Source organism: Nerophis lumbriciformis, linkage group LG01 (genome assembly GCF_033978685.3).
Source record: "Nerophis lumbriciformis linkage group LG01, RoL_Nlum_v2.1, whole genome shotgun sequence".
In the NCBI taxonomy this organism is placed as follows: Eukaryota; Metazoa; Chordata; class Actinopteri; order Syngnathiformes; family Syngnathidae; genus Nerophis; species Nerophis lumbriciformis.
The window spans coordinates 67,384,807-67,412,776 of record NC_084548.2 but is presented as its reverse complement, the minus strand read 5'-3'; the positions used below and the strand labels follow the sequence as shown (position 1 = coordinate 67,412,776).

General features: G+C 43.4%; 1 protein-coding gene across 3 annotated transcripts in view; it reads right to left on the bottom strand.

Annotated features, from left to right (window-relative positions):
* LOC133572085 (protein FAM110A) overlaps nt 1–27,970 on the bottom strand; it is a 109,481-nt gene that overhangs the window by 65,714 nt on the left and 15,797 nt on the right. The window contains exon 1 of one of the 3 annotated variants that reach the window (XM_061924782.1): nt 3,376–3,464. The exons of the other annotated variants lie outside the window; for them this stretch is intronic. The gene's annotated coding sequence lies outside the window, so the exon portion shown is untranslated. Of the gene's footprint in view, nt 1–3,375; nt 3,465–27,970 lie in introns of those variants that run through there. 3 annotated transcript variants of the gene reach the window in all.

The following is a 27,970-nucleotide window of genomic DNA, read 5'->3' as shown; positions in this document are numbered from 1 at the left end:
AAAGTGGCGGTTATCATGCCTAACTTGGGAGAGGAGACAAAAACAACAAACAGCATGTGTATATTGCACAAGAGTGTATTGTGAGCAAACTCTCATTGGACTTTATGATTTATTTTGAGTAATGTGTTGCTTTTTATGACGCAAGGTGGCGGTTAACACGCCCAACTTGGGAGAGGAGACAAAAACAACAAACAGCATGTGTATATTGCACAAGAGTGTATTGTGAGCAAACGCTCATTGGATTTTATGGATAATTTTGAGTAATGTGTTGCTTTTGCTGACGCAAGGTGGTGGCTATCATGAATAACTTGCAAAAAGAGACAATACAACAATCAGCACGGTTATTATAAATAACTTGTGAGAGGAGCCCTTACAAACAAATACAGTGTCTATGGTGCGCATGCGTGTATTGTGACCAAACGCTAATTAGGCTTTTGAATGTGTGGATTATTTTTGAGTAATTTGTTGCTTTTCATGGCGCAAGGTGACGGTTTTCATGAATAACTTGCGGTAAGAGACCATAAAAACAAACGGCATGTCTTTGCGGCACATGCGCGTATTGTGAGCAAACACACACTGAACTTTATGGATTATTTTGAGTAATGTGTTGCTTTTTATTCCGCAAGGTGGTGGCTATCATGAATAACTTGCAAAAAGAAGCCATAAAACAATCAGCACACGGTTATCATAAATAACTTGTGAGAGGAGCCCATAAAAACAAACACAGTGTCTATGGCGCGCATGCGTGTATTGTGAGCAAACACTCATTAGGCTTTTGAATTTGTGGATTATTTTTGAGTAATTTGTTGCTTTTAATGGCGCAAGGTGGCGGTTATCATGCCTAACTTGGGAGAGGAGACAAAAACAACAAACACCATGCATATATTGCACAAGAGTGTACTGTGTGCAAACGCTAATGGAATTTTATGGATTATTTTGAGTAATGTGTTGCTTTTGATGACCCAAGGTGATGATTATCATAAATAACTTGGGAGAGGAGACAAAGACAACAAACACCATGTATATATCGCACAAGAGTGTATTGTGAGCAAACGCTAATGGCATTTTATGCATTATTTTGAGTAATTTGTTGCTTGTCATGGCGCAAGGTGACGATTTTCATGAATAACTTGCGATAAGAGACCATAAAAACAAACGGCGTGTCTTTGCGGCACATGCGCGTATTGTGAGCAAACACACACTGAACTATATGGATTATTTTGAGTAATGTGTTGCTTTTTATGACGCAAGGTGGCGGCTATCATGAATAACTTGCAAAAAGAGACCATACAACAATCAGCACACGGTTATCATAAATAACTTGTGAGAGGAGCCCGTAAAAACAAACACAGTGTCTATGTTGCGCATGCGTGTATTGTGAGCACACACTCTTTGGACTTTATGATTTATTTTGAGTAATGTGTTGCTTTTTATGACGCAAAGTGGCGGTTATCATGCCTAACTTGGGAGAGGAGACAAAAACAACAAAGATCATGTATATATTGCACAAGAGTGTATTGTGAGCAAACGCTCATTGGATTTTATGGATAATTTTGAGTAGTGCGTTGCTTTTGCTGACCCAAGGTGGTGGCTATCATGAATAACTTGCAAAAAGAGGCCATAAAACAATCAGCACACGGTTATCATAAATAACTTGTGAGAGGAGCCAATAAAAACAAACACAGTGTCTATGGTGTTCCTGCCTGTATTGTGAGCAAACACTCATGAGGCTTTTGAATTTGTGGATTATTTTTGAGTAATTTGTTGCTTTTTATGGCGCAAGGTGGTGGTTATCATGCCTAACTTGGGAGAGGAGACAAAAACAACAAACACCATGCATATATTGCACAAGAGTGTATTGTGAGCAAACACTAATGGCATTTTATGGATTATTTTGAGTAATGTGTTGCTTTTGATGACCCAAAGTGATGATTATCATGAATAACTTGGGAGAGGAGACACAAAGAACAAACACCATGTATATATTGCACAAGAGTGTATTGTGAGCAAACGCTAATGGCATGTTATGGATTATTTTGAGTAATTTGTTGCTTTTCATGGCACAATGTGACGGTTTTCATGAATAACTTGCGATAGGAGACCATAAAAACAAACGGCATGTCTTTGCGGCACATGCGCGTATTGTGAGCAAACACACACTGAACTATATGGATTATTTTGAGTAATGTGTTGCTTTTTATGACGCAAGGTGGTGGCTATCATGAATAACTTGCAAAAAGAGACCATACAACAATCAGCACACGGTTATCATAAATAACTTGTGAGAGGAGCCCGCAAAAACAAACACAGTGCCTATGGTGCGCCTGCGTGTATTGTGAGCAAACATTTATCAGGCTTTTGAATTTGTGGATTATTTTTGAGTAATTTGTTGCTTTTTATGGCGCAGGGTGGCGGTTATCATGCCTAACTTGGGAGAGGAGACAAAAACAACAAACACCATGCATATTTTGCACAAGAGTGTATTGTGAGCAAACGCTACTGGAATTTTATGGACTATTTTGAGTAATATATTGCTTTTGATGACCCAAGGTGATGATTATCATGAATAACTTGGGAGAGGAAACAAAAACAACAAACACCATGTATATATTGCACAAGAGTGTATTGTGAGCAAACGCTAATGGCATGTTATGGATTATTTTGAGTAATTTGTTGCTTTTCATGGCGCAAGGTGACGGTTTTCATGAATAACTTGCGATAGGAGACCGTAAAAAGAAACGGCATGTCTTCGCGGCACATGCGCGTATTGTGAGCAAACACACATTGGACTTTATGGATTACTTTGAGTAATGTGTTGCTTTTTATGACGCAGGGTGGCGGTTGTCATGCCTAACTTGGGAGAGAAGACAAAAACAACAAACACCATGTATGTATTGCACAAGAGTGTATTGTGAGCCAACGCTAATGGCATTTTATGGATTATTTTGAGTAATGTGTTGCTTTTGATGACACGAGGTGGTGATTGCGAGAGTAGACCATAAAAACAAATCTGCATTAAGTCATTTAGTAAAGGCAGATGTGTCCCTAATGTTGTGGTCAGTGAACCTCAGCAGGTTTAGGTGACCTTTTCACCAGACAATGTGAATTTTTGAGGTGGACTTCCTCTTTTTTATGCAACACTCACAATGTTTACAAAAGGAGACAACCAGCATGTCGGCAACAACACCACACACGCATTAAACAGACAATTACTGAAATAGTAACGGCACAAGTAGCTGCTAATATGTTGTCAGTTAGCTGAATTAGCATGCTAGTTAACGCCGGGACCAAAATCAACAATTCTTTACACAACTTTGTCAACATTTTTTTTTTAAAGTGAGGTGACCATATATTAACATTAAAACGTGTTCTTACCTTGGACTAGCGACGTTTTATCACAGCCCAGAGAAGTAGGTTGTTAGAAGAAGCAATAAAAAAAAAACAATCGGAAAGTTAAAACGAACGTTGGCGCGGATCATACCAATACGGAACACCGTTCGTTTTAACATTTAAAATTAAATTAAATCATAAAACAGCCTTTTAAGTGGTGTCTGTCACTTCAGAGTAACTACGTTTTATTCCGTTGATGTAAAATGTTATCTTGAACGCCTGTTTTCTTTGTATAATTCAAAAGGGCAGTGAGTGTCCCCCCCCCCCATTATTCACACGTTGGTAGAGTCGGGGTCCCTCATTGGTCAGAGTCCGAGCTTCCCTCAATCGAAAATCGTTTCCCTGGCAACCACGTACGCAACGTGCCTATTTGGCGGCCATTTTAGCAGGGGCCACTTTCCCATTGAATGCAGTGCAATACTATGCGTTATACATTGCAAATAAATCAGAGCTTGCTTATTTCTTAATCGATTTCCATGCAGTTTACCTTATTCAAGGTTCCTGCAGGTGTCAAAAAACCTAACTGAATTTTGTAATGCCTTTTTTTTATGCAACTTAAAATAAATGTAATGCCCATGTCTGACTGCACATTATTACAGGTTCAAAAGCATACAATTGTCTGTTTGGACAAAATTGTAAGCATTTGGCAATGATAAAGTTGAATTTTTGAAAAGTTTACATTAACTTTGTCCAAATTAAGCACTAATGTAGTGATGATATAATAACAATACAAGGAACGAGTTTACATGCAATGAACGTATGTTTCATTACTATAGTATTGTTTACCACTATAATTGGAAGAGCCGTCCATCCATTTTCTACCATTTGTCCCGTTGGAGTTCGCGGGGGCTGCTGGAGCCTATCTCAGCTGCTTCGGGAGGAAGCCGGAGTACCCGGAGGGGACCCACGCATTCACGGGGAAAACATGCAAACTCCACACAGAAAGATCCCGAGCCCAGGATCGAACCCAGGACCTCCGTATTGTGAGGCACACGCACTAACCCCTGTGGCACCGTGCCGCCCATAATTGGAAGATCAATAACTTAATTATTTTAAATTAAAATTGACTCTCAATCTCTGTTTGCAAATATTTCACTTCAACATATGCTGAACTTTTTGAGGTTAGGTTTTTTCTGGGTTGGGTGGTTTGTTTTGTTGTCTTTTTTGTTGCCAATTGCAAATGTTTGACATTTTATTAATGCCTGTGAACATCCTATTTAATGCTTTTTAATGCCTTAATTTTTGTCTAATTCATTTAATTACTTTAATGACCTGAGGAAACCCTGTTATTGTCAATCTAAAAACATACGCTATTAATTCACAACATCAATGTTTTGGTTAAAAATTTAAAAAAAAAAGATACATCTTACCAATAAAAGATTATTCCCAGTGTTTTTGTTTTAACTGTACGGCATATTTTGCAACCGTATGTAGCTCAATGTGGCTGCAAGAATTGCATCTTTGTTTACGTACCAACTATAGGAATGGAATACTCTGGAACTTTGCCCCTACTAGCTTAGCCTTGCTGTAGGTACACGGTAAAGGGGCATGACGTATCAAATTATACTGGGACGCTGTAAATAATATTTCATGGGTAAGATTTAATTTGACAAAAACAATAATTATTAGTAGCAGATTATTATGTTGTCAATTAAGCAATGTATTATTTATAACACATTGTATTACAGTGCCTTAAATGGAAAAGTGGCCCCCGCGAAGATGGCCGGCACGTAGGTACGTCACTTACATTGGCTGCTACCACTATCTATTTATATCTATGGGAAAACATTCAAGATGGCGGATGTTTATTTACCTCCAGCAGTGCAGATATCAAAATAGTGCAAAGGTTTAGAGGCGACCATACAAGTATTAGTTATGTGTACATGGTCATTCTGGGGCCTTGGGTAATAAATATGATGCCGTCTCATGTGCTTGTATGACGATAAAAAATATTTGAATACATTATTATTACATTACTTCATAAACTACTGTAGTTGTTTGTAGTAAAATATATTGTATTGTTTTTCATGCAATACTTATTGTCAGTCAATGCAGTACCACCTCAGAAAACACTAAGCTCTCCAAGTACCACCATGTTGAGCAACATTACAATACAGTAGCGTAGTAGGACCAAGTATTCGTCAAAAACAAGGCAGACGTTTTATTTAGCAAGTATATTTAATGTTTTTAACCACTCTAATATTACACACAGGTTGAACAGTAACACTGTGTTTAAATATAGGAAAATAAAGCACTATACTTTAATCAAGTGATTATTTGGCGTATCACTCGATCAGGGGTGTCAAACTCGTTTTAGCTCAGGGGCCGCGTGGAGGAAAGTCTCTGCACACGCGGGACGGATTATTAAAATAATGGCATTAAAACTAAAAAATAAAGACAACTTCAGATTGTTTTCTTTGCCTTACTTTGGCCAACAATAGAACAAACACATTCTGAAAATGTTCAAATAAAAATATAGCAGTGAAGTTTAGATCCATGAAGGAAAGAAGAAAGTGAAGGAATGTTTATAACTGAATAAATTAGGGGTGTGGGAAAAAATCGATTCGAATTCAAATCGCCACTCTCATTTTCCAAAAATGTATTTTTTTTTATTTATTATTATTTATTTTTTAATTAATTTTTTATTAGTCAATCCAACAAAACAATACACAACAATCCAATTCCAAAACCAAACCCGACCCAGCAACACTCAGAACTGCAATAAACAGAGCAAACATGACACAGAACAATCTAAAAGTAGTGAAAAAAAAATATTATCAACAACAGTATCAATATTAGTAACAATTTCAACATAGCAGTGATTAAAAATCCCTCATTGACATTATCAATAGACATTTATAAAAAATAAAAAAAGAACAATAGTGTCACAGTGGCTTACACTTGCATCGCATCTCATAAGCTTGACAACACACTGTGTCCAATATTTTCACAAAGATAAAATAAGTCATATTTTTGATTCATTTAATAGTTAAAAGAAATTTACATTATTGCAATCAGTTGATAAAACATTGTCCTTTACAATTATAAAAGCTTTTTACAAAAATCTACTACTCTGCTTGCATGTCAGCAGACTGGGGTAGATCCTGCTGAAATCCTATGTATTGAATGAATAGAGAATCGTTTGGAATCGGAAAAATATCGTTTTTGAATCGAGAATCGCGTTTAATCGAAAAAAATCGATTTCTAATGGAATCGTGACCCCAAGAATCGATATTGAATCGAATCGTGGGACAATCAAAGATTTGCAGCCCTAGAATAAATGTATATATGCATAAAAATGTGTTCCTGTGATGAGGTGGCGACTTGTCCAAGGTGTACGCCGCCTTCCGCCTGAACGCAGCTGAGATAGGCTCCCGCGACCCCGAACGGGACAAGCGGTAGAAAATGGATAAAAATGTGTTTTCTTTTGTGTGAATTTTTTAATGAATTAAGTAACGTTTATGACAACCTTTTTTCCAAAACACAATATAGAATGTGAGATATAACAGGATAATGCATACGTTTGTCATTTGTTTTCAAAACGCTTACAAAAAAGTGGGACCCCAAAAATGTACTGTGGGACCCCATTTTTATGACTTGATGGGGTCCCTGGGACCCCATTTTGAAAATTCCTAGCAACAACACTTATGGAGTATTGGTGCTAGCAAAAACAGCAGCAGGGGGCTGTGGCCTGCGGGCCGCTTCTAATACTAATTAAATACGATCCCGGGGGCCATAGATAACTCATTTGCGGGCCGGATTTGGCCCACGGGCCTTACCTTTTGACACTTGGGCACTAGATGGAGCCTGTGTACCACAGGTTTGAGAATGACTAGTCTAACAGTTTGTTGTTCTTCAATAAAATATTGTTACATGTTAAAATGTGGTGTTTTTAAGAGATTTAAAATGGAATTCAAACTAATTCCAATGGGGAATATTGATTTAAGTTATGAGTAGAGATTAAATGCTTTAAAATGTAATATCGGAAATTATCGGTATCGGTTTCATAATTATCAGTATCGGTTTCAAAAAGTAACATTTTTTTAAAACGCCGCTGTACGGTGTGGTACAAGGACGTAAAGGAAAGTACAGAGCTCCAATAAACCTTAAAGGCACATAATATCTACGACTTTTCACACACACAAGTGAATGCAAGGCATACTTGGTCAACAGCCATACAGGTCACACTGAGGGTGGCCGTATAAACAACTTTAACACTGTTACAAATATGCGCCACACTGTGAACCCACACCAAACAAGAATGACAAACACATTTCGGGAGAACATCCGCACCGTAACACAACATAAACACAACAGAAGAAATACCCAGAACCCCTTGCAGCACTTACTCTTCCGGTACGCTACAATATACACCCCCCGCTACCCCCTAAACCCCCCCTACAACCCCGCCCACTTTAACCTCCTCATGCTCTCTCAGGGAGAGCATGTCCCAAATTCCAAGCTGCTGTTTTGAGGCATGTTAAAAAAATAATAATGCACTTTGTTGGCATTTTTTTCCATAACTTGAGTTGATTTATTTTGGAAAACCTTGTTACATTGTTCAAGGCATCACAACAAAATTAGGCATAATAATGTGTTAATTCCACGACTGTATATATCGGTATCGGTTGATATCGGAATCGGTAATTAAGAGTTGGACAATAACGGAATATCGGATATCGGCAGAAAAGCCATTATTGGACATCTCTAGTTATGAGTATTTTGGTTGACGAGGACCATAACTGTAATACAGAGTACCACAGTATATCTTTATTTTATTATTTCATGTATTGCTGCCATGATTACAGTAGTCGACAAAGAGAGTGACACCTTTTTTTAACGCAGCGTCAACCTTCTTCTGTGTTTTTTTGTTGTTTTATTTAACAACTGTCTTACCTTTATTTACCATGGACCATCTTAATAACTTTTGAAAGTTTCCACACATTCCTCCATGAAGTTGTCGGTCCTGGGATGAGGGGGTCCATGGGGGGGCTTGCTGTGATGGCAAACGAGCTGTGTGAGGATGAGCTCATGTTTTGGCAACATGCTGTTTTAATGAACTAATTCAGCATAAGCTCACACGCACACAGAGGAGTCTTCCCATGAGGACGAGCTGCTTGCAACGTGTCGAAAAGTAGAGCCGACTCGTCTGCACACTGTAGGTGTTGATAAGCGCCAGCTGAAGCAAGCCAGGGGTTGTTTTTTTTAATCTGCATCTTTATAGATCCTGTCCATGAACAACAACATAGGAGAGAACTGTATCCATGAGGGGGCGCCAATCGCGGGCACAAAGGACAAAACTGTGTCCAAGAAGGGCGCCAACCACGAGGAAAAAGGAGACAGCTGTGTCTATGAGGGGGCGCCAACCACGGGGAAAAAGGAGGCAACTGTGTCTATGAGGGGGCGCCAAAGGAGACATCTTTGTCCATGAGGGGGCACCAACCACAGGGACAAAGGAGACAACTGTGTCCATGAGGGGGCGCCAACCACGAGGACAAAGGAGACAACTGTGCCCATCAGGGGGCGCCAACCACGGGGACAAAGGAGACAACTGTGTCCATGAGGGGGCACCAACCACGAGGACAAAAGAGACAACTGTGTCCATGACGGGGCACCAACCACGAGGACAAAGGAGACAACTTTGCCCATGAGGGGGCGGTAACCACGGGGACAAAGGAGAAAACTGTGTCTATGAGGGGGCGCCAAAGGAGACATTTTTGTCCATGAGGGGGCACCAACCACGGGGACAAAGGAGACAACTGTGTCCATGAGGGGCGCCAATCACTGGTATAAAGGAGACAACTGTGTCCATAGGGGGCGCCAACCACTGGGATAAAGAAGACAACTGCGTTCATGAGGGGGCGCCAAGCACAGGAACAAAGGAGACAACTGTGTACATGAGGGGGCGCCAACCACGGGGACAAAGGAGACAACTGTGTACATGAGGGGGCGCCAACCACGGGGACAAAGGAGACAACTGTGTCCATGAGGGGGCGCCAACCACTGGGACAAAGGAGACAACTGTGTCTATGAGGGTGCGCCAAAGGAGACATCTGTGACCATGAGGGGGCGCCACCCACTGGGACAAAGAAGACAACTGCGTCCATGAGGGGGCGCCAAGCACAGGGACAAAGGAGACAACTGTGCCCATCAGGGGGAACCAACCACAGGGACAAAGGAGAAAACTGTGCCCATCAGGGGGCACCAACCACGAGGACAAAGGAGAAAACTGTGTTCATGAGGGGGCGCCAATCACGGGGACAAAGGAGACAACTGTGTCCATGAGGGGGCACCAAAGGAGACAACTGGGTACATGAGGGGGCGCCAACCACGGGGACAAAGGAGACAACTGCGTTCATGAGGGGGCGCCAACCACGGGGACAAAGGAGACAACTGTGTCCATGAGGGGCGCCAACCACGGGGACAAAGGAGACAACTGGGTACATGAGGGGGAGCCAACCACAGGGACAAAGAAGACAACTGTGTCCATGAGGGGGCACCAAAGGAGACATCTGTGTGCACGAGGGGGAACCAACCACAGGGACAAAGGAGACAACTGCGTCCATGAGGGGGCGCCAACCACGGGGACAAAGGAAACAACTGTGTCCATTAGGGGGTGCCAACCACGGGGACAAAGGAGACAACTGTGCCCATCAGGGGGCGCCAACCACGAGGACAAAGGAGACAACTGTGACCATCAGGGGGCGCCAACCACGGGGACAAAGGAGACAACTGTGTCCATGAGGGGGCACCAACCACGAGGACAAAGGAGACAACTTTGCCCATGAGGGGGCACCAACCACGGGGACTAAGGAGAAAACTGTGTCCATGAGGGGGTGCCAACCACGGGGAAAAAGGAGACAACTGTGTCCATGAGGGGGCGCCAACCACGGGGGCCAAAGGAAACAACTGTGTCCATGAGGGTGTGCCAACTACGGGGACAAAGGAGACAATTGGGTACATGAGGGGGAGCCAACCACGGGGACAAAGGAGATAACTGGGTACATGAGGGGGCGCCAACCACGGGGAAAAAGGAGGCAACTGTGTCTATGAGGGGGCGCCAAAGGAGACATCTTTGTCCATGAGGGGGCACCAACCACAGGGACAAAGGAGACAACTGTGTCCATGAGGGGGCGCCAACCACGAGGACAAAGGAGACAACTGTGTCTATGAGGGGGCACCAACCACGGGGTAAAAGGAGGCAACTGTGTCTATGAGGGGGCGCCAAAGGAGACATCTTTGTCCATGAGGGGGCACCAACCACAGGGACAAAGGAGACAACTGTGTCCATGAGGGGGCGCCAACCACGAGGACAAAGGAGACAACTGTGCCCATCAGGGGGCGCCAACCACGGGGACAAAGGAGACAACTGTGTCCATGAGGGGGCGCCAACCACGAGGACAAAAGAGACAACTGTGTCCATGACGGGGCACCTACCACGAGGACAAAGGAGACAACTTTGCCCATGAGGGGGCGGTAACCACGGGGACAAAGGAGAAAACTGTGTCTATGAGGGGGCGCCAAAGGAGACATTTTTGTCCATGAGGGGGCACCAACCACGGGGACAAAGGAGACAACTGTGTCCATGAGGGGCGCCAATCACTGGTATAAAGGAGACAACTGTGTCCATAGGGGGCGCCAACCACTGGGATAAAGAAGACAACTGCGTTCATGAGGGGGCGCCAAGCACAGGAACAAAGGAGACAACTGTGTACATGAGGGGGCGCCAACCACGGGGACAAAGGAGACAACTGTGTACATGAGGGGGCGCCAACCACGGGGACAAAGGAGACAACTGTGTCCATGAGGGGGCGCCAACCACTGGGACAAAGGAGACAACTGTGTCTATGAGGGTGCGCCAAAGGAGACATCTGTGACCATGAGGGGGCGCCACCCACTGGGACAAAGAAGACAACTGCGTCCATGAGGGGGCGCCAAGCACGGGGACAAAGGAGACAACTGTGCCCATCAGGGGGAACCAACCACAGGGACAAAGGAGAAAACTGTGCCCATCAGGGGGCACCAACCACGAGGACAAAGGAGAAAACTGTGTTCATGAGGGGGCGCCAATCACGGGGACAAAGGAGACAACTGTGTCCATGAGGGGGCACCAAAGGAGACAACTGGGTACATGAGGGGGCGCCAACCACGGGGACAAAGGAGACAATTGCGTTCATGAGGGGGCGCCAACCACGGGGACAAAGGAGACAACTGTGTCCATGAGGGGCGCCAACCACGGGGACAAAGGAGACAACTGGGTACATGAGGGGGAGCCAACCACAGGGACAAAGAAGACAACTGTGTCCATGAGGGGGCACCAAAGGAGACATCTGTGTGCACGAGGGGGAACCAACCACAGGGACAAAGGAGACAACTGCGTCCATGAGGGGGCGCCAACCACGGGGACAAAGGAAACAACTGTGTCCATTAGGGGGTGCCAACCACGGGGACAAAGGAGACAACTGTGCCCATCAGGGGGCGCCAACCACGAGGACAAAGGAGACAACTGTGACCATCAGGGGGCGCCAACCACGGGGACAAAGGAGACAACTGTGTCCATGAGGGGGCACCAACCACGAGGACAAAGGAGACAACTTTGCCCATGAGGGGGCACCAACCACGGGAACTAAGGAGAAAACTGTGTCCATGAGGGGGTGCCAACCACGGGGAAAAAGGAGACAACTGTGTCCATGAGGGGGCGCCAACCACGGGGGCCAAAGGAAACAACTGTGTCCATGAGGGTGTGCCAACTACGGGGACAAAGGAGACAATTGGGTACATGAGGGGGAGCCAACCACGGGGACAAAGGAGATAACTGGGTACATGAGGGGGCGCCAACCACGGGGAAAAAGGAGGCAACTGTGTCTATGAGGGGGCGCCAAAGGAGACATCTTTGTCCATGAGGGGGCACCAACCACAGGGACAAAGGAGACAACTGTGTCCATGAGGGGGCGCCAACCACGAGGACAAAGGAGACAACTGTGTCTATGAGGGGGCACCAACCACGGGGAAAAAGGAGGCAACTGTGTCTATGAGGGGGCGCCAAAGGAGACATCTTTGTCCATGAGGGGGCACCAACCACAGGGAAAAAGGAGGCAACTGTGTCTATGAGGGGGCGCCAAAGGAGACATCTTTGTCCATGAGGGGGCACCAACCACAGGGACAAAGGAGACAACTGTGTCCATGAGGGGGCGCCAACCACGAGGACAAAGGAGACAACTGTGCCCATCAGGGGGCGCCAACCACGGGGACAAAGGAGACAACTGTGTCCATGAGGGGGCGCCAACCACGAGGACAAAAGAGACAACTGTGTCCATGACGGGGCACCAACCACGAGGACAAAGGAGACAACTTTGCCCATGAGGGGGCGGTAACCACGGGGACAAAGGAGACAACTGTGTCTATGAGGGGGCGCCAAAGGAGACATTTTTGTCCATGAGGGGGCACCAACCACGGGGACAAAGGAGACAACTGTGTCCATGAGGGGCGCCAATCACTGGGATAAAGGAGACAACTGTGTCCATAGGGGGCGCCAACCACTGGGATAAAGAAGACAACTGCGTTCATGAGGGGGCGCCAAGCACAGGAACAAAGGAGACAACTGTGTACATGAGGGGGCGCCAACCACGGGGACAAAGGAGACAACTGTGTACATGAGGGGGCGCCAACCACGGGGACAAAGGAGACAACTGTGTCCATGAGGGGGCGCCAACCACTGGGACAAAGGAGACAACTGTGTCTATGAGGGTGCGCCAAAGGAGACATCTGTGACCATGAGGGGGCGCCACCCACTGGGACAAAGAAGACAACTGCGTCCATGAGGGGGCGCCAAGCACGGGGACAAAGGAGACAACTGTGCCCATCAGGGGGAACCAACCACAGGGACAAAGGAGAAAACTGTGCCCATCAGGGGGCACCAACCACGAGGACAAAGGAGAAAACTGTGTCCATGAGGGGGCGCCAACCACGGGGACAAAGGAGACAACTGTGTCCATGAGGGGGCACCAAAGGAGACAACTGGGTACATGAGGGGGCGCCAACCACGGGGACAAAAGGAGACAACTGCGTTCATGAGGGGGCGCCAACCACGGGGACAAAGGAGACAACTGTGTCCATGAGGGGCGCCAACCACGGGGACAAAGGAGACAACTGGGTACATGAGGGGGAGCCAACCACAGGGACAAAGAAGACAACTGTGTCCATGAGGGGGCACCAAAGGAGACATCTGTGTGCACGAGGGGGAACCAACCACAGGGACAAAGGAGACAACTGCGTCCATGAGGGGGCGCCAACCACGGGGACAAAGGAAACAACTGTGTCCATTAGGGGGTGCCAACCACGGGGACAAAGGAGACAACTGTGCCCATCAGGGGGCGCCAACCACGAGGACAAAGGAGACAACTGTGACCATCAGGGGGCGCCAACCACGGGGACAAAGGAGACAACTGTGTCCATGAGGGGGCACCAACCACGAGGACAAAGGAGACAACTTTGCCCATGAGGGGGCACCAACCACGGGGACTAAGGAGAAAACTGTGTCCATGAGGGGGTGCCAACCACAGGGGAAAAGGAGACAACTGTGTCCATGAGGGGGCGCCAACTACGGGGACAAAGGAGACAACTGTGTCCATGAGGGGGCGCCAACCACGGGGACAAAGGAGACAACTGCGTCCATGAGGGGGCGCCAACCGCGGGCGCCAAAGGAAACAACTGTGTCCATGAGGGTGTGCCAACTACGGGGACAAAGGAGACAATTGGGTACATGAGGGGGAGCCAACCACGGGGACAAAGGAGATAACTGGGTACATGAGGGGGCGCCAACCAGGGGGACAAAGGAGACAACTGCGTCCATGAAGGGGTGCCAACCACGAGGACAAAGGAGACAACTGTGTCCATGAGGGGGCGCCAACCACGGGGACAAAGGAGACAACTGTGCCCACGATGGGGCGCCAACCACGAGGACAAAGGAGACAACTGTGTCCATGAAGGGGCACCAAAGGAGACATCTGTGTCCATGAGGGGGCGCCAACTACGGGGACAAAAGAGACAACTCCGTCCATGAGGGGGCACCAACCATGGGGACAAAGGAGACCACTGGTTACATGAAGGGGCGCCAAAGGAGACATCTGTGTCCATGAGGGGGCGCCAACCACGGGGACAAAGGAGACAACTGGGTACATGAAGGGGAACCAAAGGATATATCTGTGTCCATGAGGGGGCACCAACCACGGGGACAAAGGAGACAACGGTGTCCATGAAGGGGCCCCAAAGGAGACATCTGTGTCCATGAGGGGGCACCAACCACGGAGACAAAGGAGACAACTGCGTCCATGAGGGGGAACCAACCATGGGGACAAAGGAGACCACTGGGTACATGAAGGGGCGCCAAAGGAGACATCTGTGTCCATGAGGGGGCGCCAACCACGGGGACAAAGGAGACAACTGGGTACATGAAGGGGCGCCAAAGGAGATATCTGTGTCCATGAGGGGGCACCAACCACGGGGACAAAGGAGACAACTGTGTCCATGAAGGGGCACCAAAGGAGACATCTGTGTCCATGAGGGGGCACCAACCACGGGGACAAAGGAGACAACTGTGTCCATGAGGGGGCGCCAACCATGGGGACAAAGGAGACAACTGTGTCCATGAAGGGGCACCAAAGGAGACATCTGTGTCCATGAGGGGGCACCAACCACGGGGACAAAGGAGACAAACAGCATTGTGGAGACAGCGATAAAGAGTAGGAGGAAGAGGGGTGGCTGCTGCATGGTGACCCACTTACACACACACACACACACACACACACACACACACACACACACACACACACACACACACACACACACACACACACACAGTACACGCTAACACTCAGAATACACAGTGACACACGCAATACACAGTAGTACACACAAAATACACAATAACACACAAAATACACTGTCCTTACTGCAATTAAACATTTCGATACGTGTCATTACTGCATGTACACGCTTTGATACTCGTCATTACTGCATGTACACGCATTGATACTCGTCATTACTGCATGTACACACTTTCATACTTGTCATTACTGCATGTACACGCTTTGATACTCGTCATTACTGCATGTACACGCTTTGATACTCGTCATTACTGCATGTACACGCTTTGGTACTCCTCATTATTGCATGTACACGCTTTGATACTCCTCATTACTGCATGTACACACTTTGATAGGTATCATTACTGCATGTATACTTTTTGATATGTGTCCTTAGTGCATGTAGACACCTTGATACGTGTCATTACTGCATGTATACACCTTGATTCGTATCATTACTGCATGTATACTTTTTGATACGTGTCATTACTGCATGTACACACCTTGATATGCATGTACACACTCCTACATGTGTATTGGTGTATGTAAAGACTTTATTATTAACATATTTATTATATTATTAACACAACTTTATTAATAACATATTTTTCATTCATAGCTAAATGAAAAAAGAGAATTAATATTTTTATTTATTATATTAACACAACTTTATTATTAACATATTTTTCATTTATAGCTAAATGAAAAAAGAGAATTAATATTTTGTAATAATTGTATTAATTCAACAGTATTAATTCAACAGTAATAACAATCACAAATAAATACTCATGCATATTTTATTCATGTTTGATAAAAATGTATGTGGAATAAATATAATTAAGTTAGATATACTTTAGTGCATCTGCCTCACAATACGAAGGTCCTGAGTAGTCTTGGGTTCAATCCCGGGCTCGGGATCTTTCTGTGTGGAGTTTGCATGTCCTCCCCTTGACTGCGTGGGTTCCCTCCGGGTACTCCGGCTTCCTCCCACCTCCAAAGACATGCACCTGGGGATAAGTTGATTGGCAACACTAAATTGGCCCTAGTGTGTGGATGTGAGTGTGAATGTTGTCTGTCTATCTGTGTTGGCCCTGCGATGAGGTGGCGACTTGTCCAGGGTGTACCCCGCCTTCCGCCCGATTGTAGCTGAGATAGGCTCCAGCGCCCCCCGCGACCCCAAAGGGAATAAGCGGTAGAAAATGGATGGGGATGGATGGATAGATATACTTTAGATTTTAAATTAATCAAAGTGAAAGTATGACACTGCCATCTAGTGGACGGTAGTGGTATCTTGACCTAGACCGACCAATAAATCAAGAGCTTTGCCTTCACTTTTCCACGACAGTCCGATACAAAGGAATTCATCCATCGATATCACGCTCCATCTTTCCATCCCTCACGAACACGATCCGAGATACTTCAACTCCTCCAAACCCTTACAGTACATTCACACAAACACACTGTACATAAATATACTGTACATACAGTACACATAAATACACTGTACATAAATATATTGTACATACAGTACACATAAATACACTGTACATAAATATACTGCACATACAGTACACATAAATATACTGTACATACAGTACACATAAATACACTGTACATACATATACTGTACATACAGTAGACATAAATACACTGTACATAAACATACTGTACATACAGTACACATAAATATACTGTACATACAGTACACATAAATACACTGTACATACAGTACACATAAATGAACCTTACATCCACGTACTGTACATACGTTACACATAAATACATATACAAACTAGAGAGGTTCTGATCAGGCTTTTATGCTGCCGATTCCAATACCGATCAATCCGTGAATAAAATCAGCCGATACCAATACCAATACCAATCATGTATTGTAGCTTTTTCCATTTATTTATGATGAGTGCTATTGACAATTTGACATTGTAACAATATTAACATAATGGTTAAAAAAGTTCCTTATTTTGGTTCATCAAATACTCCCCCGGGAGTACACTGAAGTATAATGTTCCTCTAAAGTACAGACTCCCTCTGAAGTACACTGAAGTATAATTTTCCTCTAAAGTACAGACTCCCTCTGAAGTACACTGAAGTATACTTTTCCTCTAAAGTACAGACTCCCCCTGAAGTACACTGAAGTATTTTTCCTCTAAAGTACAGACTCCACCTGAAGTATACTGAAGTATACTTTTCCTCTAAAGTACAGACTCCCCCTAAAGTACACTGAAGTATAATTTTCCTCTAAAGTACAGACTCCCCCTGAAGTACACTGGAGTATACTTTTCCTCTAAAATACAAACTCCCCCTGAAGTACACTGGAGTAAACTTTTCCTCTAAAGTACAAACTCCCTCTGAAGTACACCGGAGTATACTTTTCCTCTAAAGTACAGACTCCCCCTAAAGTACACTGAAGTATAATTTTCCTCTAAAGTACAGACTCCCTCTGAAGTACACTGAAGTATCATTTTCTTCTAAAGTACAGACTCCCTCTGAAGTATACTGAAGTATAATTTTCCTCTAAAGTACAGACTCCCTCTGAAGCACACTGAAATATACTTTCCTCTAAAGTATAGACTCTCCCTGAAGTACACTGAAGTATAATTTTCCTCTAAAGTACAGACTCCCTCTGAAGTACACTGAAGTATAATTTTCCTCTAAAGTACAGACTCCCTCTGAAGTACACTGGAGTATGCTTTTCCTCTAAAGTACAGACTCCCTCTGAAGTACACTGAAGTATAATTTTCCTCTAAAGTACAAACTCCCTCTGAAGTACACCGGAGTATACTTTTCCTCTAAAGTACAGACTCTCTCTGAAGTACACTGAAGTATAATGTTCCTCTAAAGTACAGACTCCCTCTGAAGTACACTGAAGTATAATTTTCCTCTAAAGTACAGACTCCCCCTGAAATACACTGAAGTATAATTTTCCTCTAAAGTACAGACTCCCTCTGAAGTACACTGAAGTATCATTTTCTTCTAAAGTACAGACTCCCTCTGAAGTACACTGAAGTATCATTTTCTTCTAAAGTACAGACTCCCTCTGAAGTATACTGAAGTATAATTTTCCTCTAAAGTACAGACTCCCTCTGAAGTACACTGAAGTATAATTTTCCTCTAAAGTACAGACTCCCCCTAAAGTACACTGAAGTATAATTTTCCTCTAAAGTACAGACTCCCTCTGAAGTACACTGAAGTATAATTTTCCTCTAAAGTACAGACTCCCTCTGAAGTACACTGAAGTATAATTTTCCTCTAAAGTACAGACTCCCTCTGAAGTATACTGAAGTATACTTTTCCTCTAAAGTACAGACTCCCTCTGAAGTACACTGAAGTATACTTTTCCTCTAAAGTACAGACTCCCCCTAAAGTACACTGAAGTATAATTTTCCTCTAAAGTACAGACTCCCTCTGAAGTACACCGGAGTATACTTTTCCTCTAAAGTACAGACTTTCTCTGAAGTACACTGAAGTATAATGTTCCTCTAAAGTACAGACTCCCTCTGAAGTACACTGAAGTATAATTTTCCTCTAAAGGTCAAACTCCCTCTGAAGTACACTGAAGTATAATTTTCCTCTAAAGTACAGACTCCCTCTGAAGTACACTGAAGTATACTTTTCCTCTAAAGTACAGACTCCCCCTGAAGTACACTGAAGTAATTTTCCTCTAAAGTACAGACTCCACCTGAAGTATACTGAAGTATACTTTTCCTCTAAAGTACAGACTCCCCCTAAAGTACACTGAAGTATAATTTTCCTCTAAAGTACAGACTCCCCCTGAAGTACACTGGAGTATACTTTTCCTCTAAAATACAAACTCCCCCTGAAGTACACTGGAGTAAACTTTTCCTCTAAAGTACAAACTCCCTCTGAAGTACACCGGAGTATACTTTTCCTCTAAAGTACAGACTCCCCCTGAAGTACACTGGAGTATAAATTTCCTCTAAAGTACAGACTCCCCCTAAAGTACACTGAAGTATAATTTTCCTCTAAAGTACAGACTCCCTCTGAAGTACACTGAAGTATCATTTTCTTCTAAAGTACAGACTCCCTCTGAAGTATACTGAAGTATAATTTTCCTCTAAAGTACAGACTCCCTCTGAAGCACACTGAAATATACTTTCCTCTAAAGTACAGACTCCCTCTGAAGTACACTGAAGTATCATTTTCTTCTAAAGTACAGACTCCCTCTGAAGTATACTGAAGTATAATTTTCCTCTAAAGTACAGACTCCCTCTGAAGCACACTGAAATATACTTTCCTCTAAAGTATAGACAAAGGAGACAACTGTGTCCATGAGGGGGCACCAACCACGAGGACAAAGGAGACAACTTTGCCCATGAGGGGGCACCAACCACGGGGACTAAGGAGAAAACTGTGTCCATGAGGGGGTGCCAACCACAGGGGAAAAGGAGACAACTGTGTCCATGAGGGGGCGCCAACTACGGGGACAAAGGAGACAACTGTGTCCATGAGGGGGCGCCAACCACGGGGACAAAGGAGACAACTGCGTCCATGAGGGGGCGCCAACCGCGGGCGCCAAAGGAAACAACTGTGTCCATGAGGGTGTGCCAACTACGGGGACAAAGGAGACAATTGGGTACATGAGGGGGAGCCAACCACGGGGACAAAGGAGATAACTGGGTACATGAGGGGGCGCCAACCAGGGGGACAAAGGAGACAACTGCGTCCATGAAGGGGTGCCAACCACGAGGACAAAGGAGACAACTGTGTCCATGAGGGGGCGCCAACCACGGGGACAAAGGAGACAACTGTGCCCACGATGGGGCGCCAACCACGAGGACAAAGGAGACAACTGTGTCCATGAAGGGGCACCAAAGGAGACATCTGTGTCCATGAGGGGGCGCCAACTACGGGGACAAAAGAGACAACTCCGTCCATGAGGGGGCACCAACCATGGGGACAAAGGAGACCACTGGTTACATGAAGGGGCGCCAAAGGAGACATCTGTGTCCATGAGGGGGCGCCAACCACGGGGACAAAGGAGACAACTGGGTACATGAAGGGGAACCAAAGGATATATCTGTGTCCATGAGGGGGCACCAACCACGGGGACAAAGGAGACAACGGTGTCCATGAAGGGGCCCCAAAGGAGACATCTGTGTCCATGAGGGGGCACCAACCACGGAGACAAAGGAGACAACTGCGTCCATGAGGGGGAACCAACCATGGGGACAAAGGAGACCACTGGGTACATGAAGGGGCGCCAAAGGAGACATCTGTGTCCATGAGGGGGCGCCAACCACGGGGACAAAGGAGACAACTGGGTACATGAAGGGGCGCCAAAGGAGATATCTGTGTCCATGAGGGGGCACCAACCACGGGGACAAAGGAGACAACTGTGTCCATGAAGGGGCACCAAAGGAGACATCTGTGTCCATGAGGGGGCACCAACCACGGGGACAAAGGAGACAACTGTGTCCATGAGGGGGCGCCAACCATGGGGACAAAGGAGACAACTGTGTCCATGAAGGGGCACCAAAGGAGACATCTGTGTCCATGAGGGGGCACCAACCACGGGGACAAAGGAGACAAACAGCATTGTGGAGACAGCGATAAAGAGTAGGAGGAAGAGGGGTGGCTGCTGCATGGTGACCCACTTACACACACACACACACACACACACACACACACACACACACACACACACACACACACACACACACACACACAGTACACGCTAACACTCAGAATACACAGTGACACACGCAATACACAGTAGTACACACAAAATACACAATAACACACAAAATACACTGTCCTTACTGCAATTAAACATTTCGATACGTGTCATTACTGCATGTACACGCTTTGATACTCGTCATTACTGCATGTACACGCATTGATACTCGTCATTACTGCATGTACACACTTTCATACTTGTCATTACTGCATGTACACGCTTTGATACTCGTCATTACTGCATGTACACGCTTTGATACTCGTCATTACTGCATGTACACGCTTTGGTACTCCTCATTATTGCATGTACACGCTTTGATACTCCTCATTACTGCATGTACACACTTTGATAGGTATCATTACTGCATGTATACTTTTTGATATGTGTCCTTAGTGCATGTAGACACCTTGATACGTGTCATTACTGCATGTATACACCTTGATTCGTATCATTACTGCATGTATACTTTTTGATACGTGTCATTACTGCATGTACACACCTTGATATGCATGTACACACTCCTACATGTGTATTGGTGTATGTAAAGACTTTATTATTAACATATTTATTATATTATTAACACAACTTTATTAATAACATATTTTTCATTCATAGCTAAATGAAAAAAGAGAATTAATATTTTTATTTATTATATTAACACAACTTTATTATTAACATATTTTTCATTTATAGCTAAATGAAAAAAGAGAATTAATATTTTGTAATAATTGTATTAATTCAACAGTATTAATTCAACAGTAATAACAATCACAAATAAATACTCATGCATATTTTATTCATGTTTGATAAAAATGTATGTGGAATAAATATAATTAAGTTAGATATACTTTAGTGCATCTGCCTCACAATACGAAGGTCCTGAGTAGTCTTGGGTTCAATCCCGGGCTCGGGATCTTTCTGTGTGGAGTTTGCATGTCCTCCCCTTGACTGCGTGGGTTCCCTCCGGGTACTCCGGCTTCCTCCCACCTCCAAAGACATGCACCTGGGGATAAGTTGATTGGCAACACTAAATTGGCCCTAGTGTGTGGATGTGAGTGTGAATGTTGTCTGTCTATCTGTGTTGGCCCTGCGATGAGGTGGCGACTTGTCCAGGGTGTACCCCGCCTTCCGCCCGATTGTAGCTGAGATAGGCTCCAGCGCCCCCCGCGACCCCAAAGGGAATAAGCGGTAGAAAATGGATGGGGATGGATGGATAGATATACTTTAGATTTTAAATTAATCAAAGTGAAAGTATGACACTGCCATCTAGTGGACGGTAGTGGTATCTTGACCTAGACCGACCAATAAATCAAGAGCTTTGCCTTCACTTTTCCACGACAGTCCGATACAAAGGAATTCATCCATCGATATCACGCTCCATCTTTCCATCCCTCACGAACACGATCCGAGATACTTCAACTCCTCCAAACCCTTACAGTACATTCACACAAACACACTGTACATAAATATACTGTACATACAGTACACATAAATACACTGTACATAAATATATTGTACATACAGTACACATAAATACACTGTACATAAATATACTGCACATACAGTACACATAAATATACTGTACATACAGTACACATAAATACACTGTACATACAGTAGACATAAATACACTGTACATAAACATACTGTACATACAGTACACATAAATATACTGTACATACAGTACACATAAATACACTGTACATAAATATACTGTACATACAGTACACATACATATACTGTACATACAGTACACATAAATATACTGTACATACAGTACACATAAATGAACCTTACATCCACGTACTGTACATACGCTACACATAAATACATATACAAACTAGAGAGGTTCTGATCAGGCTTTTATGCTGCCGATTCCAATACCGATCAATCCGTGAATAAAATCAGCCGATACCAATACCAATACCAATCATGTATTGTAGCTTTTTCCATTTATTTATGATGAGTGCTATTGACAATTTGACATTGTAACAATATTAACATAATGGTTAAAAAAGTTCCTTATTTTGGTTCATCAAATACTCCCCCGGGAGTACACTGAAGTATAATGTTCCTCTAAAGTACAGACTCCCTCTGAAGTACACTGAAGTATAATTTTCCTCTAAAGTACAGACTCCCTCTGAAGTACACTGAAGTATACTTTTCCTCTAAAGTACAGACTCCCCCTGAAGTACACTGAAGTAATTTTCCTCTAAAGTACAGACTCCACCTAAAGTATACTGAAGTATACTTTTCCTCTAAAGTACAGACTCCCCCTAAAGTACACTGAAGTATAATTTTCCTCTAAAGTACAGACTCCCCCTGAAGTACACTGGAGTATACTTTTCCTCTAAAATACAAACTCCCCCTGAAGTACACTGGAGTAAACTTTTCCTCTAAAGTACAAACTCCCTCTGAAGTACACCGGAGTATACTTTTCCTCTAAAGTACAGACTCCCCCTAAAGTACACTGAAGTATAATTTTCCTCTAAAGTACAGACTCCCTCTGAAGTACACTGAAGTATCATTTTCTTCTAAAGTACAGACTCCCTCTGAAGTATACTGAAGTATAATTTTCCTCTAAAGTACAGACTCCCTCTGAAGCACACTGAAATATACTTTCCTCTAAAGTATAGACTCTCCCTGAAGTACACTGAAGTATAATTTTCCTCTAAAGTACAGACTCCCTCTGAAGTACACTGAAGTATAATTTTCCTCTAAAGTACAGACTCCCTCTGAAGTACACTGGAGTATGCTTTTCCTCTAAAGTACAGACTCCCTCTGAAGTACACTGAAGTATACTTTTCCTCTAAAGTACAAACTCCCTCTGAAGTACACCGGAGTATACTTTTCCTCTAAAGTACAGACTCTCTCTGAAGTACACTGAAGTATAATGTTCCTCTAAAGTACAGACTCCCTCTGAAGTACACTGAAGTATAATTTTCCTCTAAAGTACAGACTCCCCCTGAAATACACTGAAGTATAATTTTCCTCTAAAGTACAGACTCCCTCTGAAGTACACTGAAGTATCATTTTCTTCTAAAGTACAGACTCCCTCTGAAGTACACTGAAGTATCATTTTCTTCTAAAGTACAGACTCCCTCTGAAGTATACTGAAGTATAATTTTCCTCTAAAGTACAGACTCCCTCTGAAGTACACTGAAGTATAATTTTCCTCTAAAGTACAGACTCCCCCTGAAGAATACTGAACCTCTAAAGTACAGACTCCCCCTAAAGTACACTGAAGTATAATTTTCCTCTAAAGTACAGACTCCCTCTGAAGTACACTGAAGTATAATTTTCCTCTAAAGTACAGACTCCCTCTGAAGTATACTGAAGTATAATTTTCCTCTAAAGTACAGACTCCCTCTGAAGTATACTGAAGTATACTTTTCCTCTAAAGTACAGACTCCCTCTGAAGTACACTGAAGTATACTTTTCCTCTAAAGTACAGACTCCCCCTAAAGTACACTGAAGTATAATTTTCCTCTAAAGTACAGACTCCCTCTGAAGTACACCGGAGTATACTTTTCCTCTAAAGTACAGACTTTCTCTGAAGTACACTGAAGTATAATGTTCCTCCAAAGTACAGACTCCCTCTGAAGTACACTGAAGTATAATTTTCCTCTAAAGGTCAAACTCCCTCTGAAGTACACTGAAGTATAATTTTCCTCTAAAGTACAGACTCCCTCTGAAGTACACTGAAGTATACTTTTCCTCTAAAGTACAGACTCCCCCTGAAGTACACTGAAGTAATTTTCCTCTAAAGTACAGACTCCACCTGAAGTATACTGAAGTATACTTTTCCTCTAAAGTACAGACTCCCCCTAAAGTACACTGAAGTATAATTTTCCTCTAAAGTACAGACTCCCCCTGAAGTACACTGGAGTATACTTTTCCTCTAAAATACAAACTCCCCCTGAAGTACACTGGAGTAAACTTTTCCTCTAAAGTACAAACTCCCTCTGAAGTACACCGGAGTATACTTTTCCTCTAAAGTACAGACTCCCCCTGAAGTACACTGGAGTATAAATTTCCTCTAAAGTACAGACTCCCCCTAAAGTACACTGAAGTATAATTTTCCTCTAAAGTACAGACTCCCTCTGAAGTACACTGAAGTATCATTTTCTTCTAAAGTACAGACTCCCTCTGAAGTATACTGAAGTATAATTTTCCTCTAAAGTACAGACTCCCTCTGAAGCACACTGAAATATACTTTCCTCTAAAGTATAGACTCTCCCTGAAGTACACTGAAGTATAATTTTCCTCTAAAGTACAGACTCCCTCTGAAGTACACTGAAGTATAATTTTCCTCTAAAGTACAGACTCCCTCTGAAGTACACTGGAGTATGCTTTTCCTCTAAAGTACAGACTCCCTCTGAAGTACACTGAAGTATACTTTTCCTCTAAAGTACAAACTCCCTCTGAAGTACACCGGAGTATACTTTTCCTCTAAAGTACAGACTCTCTCTGAAGTACACTGAAGTATAATGTTCCTCTAAAGTACAGACTCCCTCTGAAGTACACTGAAGTATAATTTTCCTCTAAAGTACAGACTCCCCCTGAAATACACTGAAGTATAATTTTCCTCTAAAGTACAGACTCCCTCTGAAGTACACTGAAGTATCATTTTCTTCTAAAGTACAGACTCTCTCTGAAGTACACTGAAGTATCATTTTCTTCTAAAGTACAGACTCCCTCTGAAGTATACTGAAGTATAATTTTCCTCTAAAGTACAGACTCCCTCTGAAGTACACTGAAGTATAATTTTCCTCTAAAGTACAGACTCCCCCAGAAGAATACTGAACCTCTAAAGTACAGACTCCCCTAAAGTACACTGAAGTATAATTTTCCTCTAAAGTACAGACTCCCTCTGAAGTACACTGAAGTATAATTTTCCTCTAAAGTACAGACTCCCTCTGAAGTATACTGAAGTATAATTTTCCTCTAAAGTACAGACTCCCTCTGAAGTATACTGAAGTATACTTTTCCTCTAAAGTACAGACTCCCTCTGAAGTACACTGAAGTATACTTTTCCTCTAAAGTACAGACTCCCCCTAAAGTACACTGAAGTATAATTTTCCTCTAAAGTACAGACTCCCTCTGAAGTACACCGGAGTATACTTTTCCTCTAATGTACAGACTTTCTCTGAAGTACACTGAAGTATAATGTTCCTCTAAAGTACAGACTCCCTCTGAAGTACACTGAAGTATAATTTTCCTCTAAAGGTCAAACTCCCTCTGAAGTACACTGAAGTATAATTTTCCTCTAAAGTACAGACTCCCTCTGAAGTACACTGAAGTATACTTTTCCTCTAAAGTACAGACTCCCCCTGAAGTACACTGAAGTAATTTTCCTCTAAAGTACAGACTCCACCTGAAGGATACTGAAGTATACTTTTCCTCTAAAGTACAGACTCCCCCTGAAGTACACTGGAGTATACTTTTCCTCTAAAATACAAACTCCCCCTGAAGTACACTGGAGTAAACTTTTCCTCTAAAGTACAAACTCCCTCTGAAGTACACCGGAGTATACTTTTCCTCTAAAGTACAGACTCCCCCTGAAGTACACTGGAGTATAAATTTCCTCTAAAGTACAGACTCCCCCTAAAGTACACTGAAGTATAATTTTCCTCTAAAGTACAGACTCCCTCTGAAGTACACTGAAGTATCATTTTCTTCTAAAGTACAGACTCCCTCAGAAGTATACTGAAGTATAATTTTCCTCTAAAGTACAGACTCCCTCTGAAGCACACTGAAATATACTTTCCTCTAAAGTATAGACTCTCCCTGAAGTACACTGAAGTATAATTTTCCTCTAAAGTACAGACTCCCTCTGAAGTACACTGAAGTATAATTTTCCTCTAAAGTACAGACTCCCTCTGAAGTACACTGGAGTATGCTTTTCCTCTAAAGTACAGACTCCCTCTGAAGTACACTGAAGTATACTTTTCCTCTAAAGTACAAACTCCCTCTGAAGTACACCGGAGTATACTTTTCCTCTAAAGTACAGACTCTCTCTGAAGTACACTGAAGTATAATGTTCCTCTAAAGTACAGACTCCCTCTGAAGTACACTGAAGTATAATTTTCCTCTAAAGTACAGACTCCCCCTGAAATACACTGAAGTATAATTTTCCTCTAAAGTACAGACTCCCTCTGAAGTACACTGAAGTATCATTTTCTTCTAAAGTACAGACTCCTTCTGAAGTACACTGATGTATCATTTTCTTCTAAAGTACAGACTCCCTCTGAAGTATACTGAAGTATAATTTTCCTCTAAAGTACAGACTCCCTCTGAAGTATAATTTTCCTCTAAAGTACAGACTCCCCCTGAAGAATACTGAACCTCTAAAGTACAGACTCCCCCTAAAGTACACTGAAGTATAATGTTCCTCTAAAGTACAGACTCCCTCTGAAGTACACTGAAGTATACTTTTCCTCTAAAGTACAGACTCCCTCTGAAGTAAACTGAAGTATCATTTTCTTCTAAAGTACAGACTTCCTCTGAAGTATACTGAAGTATAATTTTCCTCTAAAGTACAGACTCCACCTGAAGTATACTGAAGTATACTTTTCCTCTAAAGTACAGACTCCACCTGAAGTATACTTTTCCTCTAAAGTACAGACTCCCCCTGAAGTACACTGGAGTATACTTTTCCTCTAAAGTACAGACTCCCCCTGAAGTACACTGAAGTATAATTTTCCTCTAAAGTGCAGACTCCCCCTGAAGTACACTGAAATATAATTTCCCTCTAAAGTACAGACTCCCTCTGAAGTACACTGAAGTATAATTTTCCTCTAAAGTACAGACTCCCTCTGAAGTACACTGAAGTATACTTTTCCTCTAAAGTACAGACTCCCCCTGAAGTACACTGAAGTATACTTTTCCTCTAAAGTACAGACTCCCCCTAAAGTACACTGAAGTATACTTTTCCTCTAAAGTATAGACTCCCCCTAAAGTACACTGGAGTATAATTTTCCTCTATAGGACAAACTCC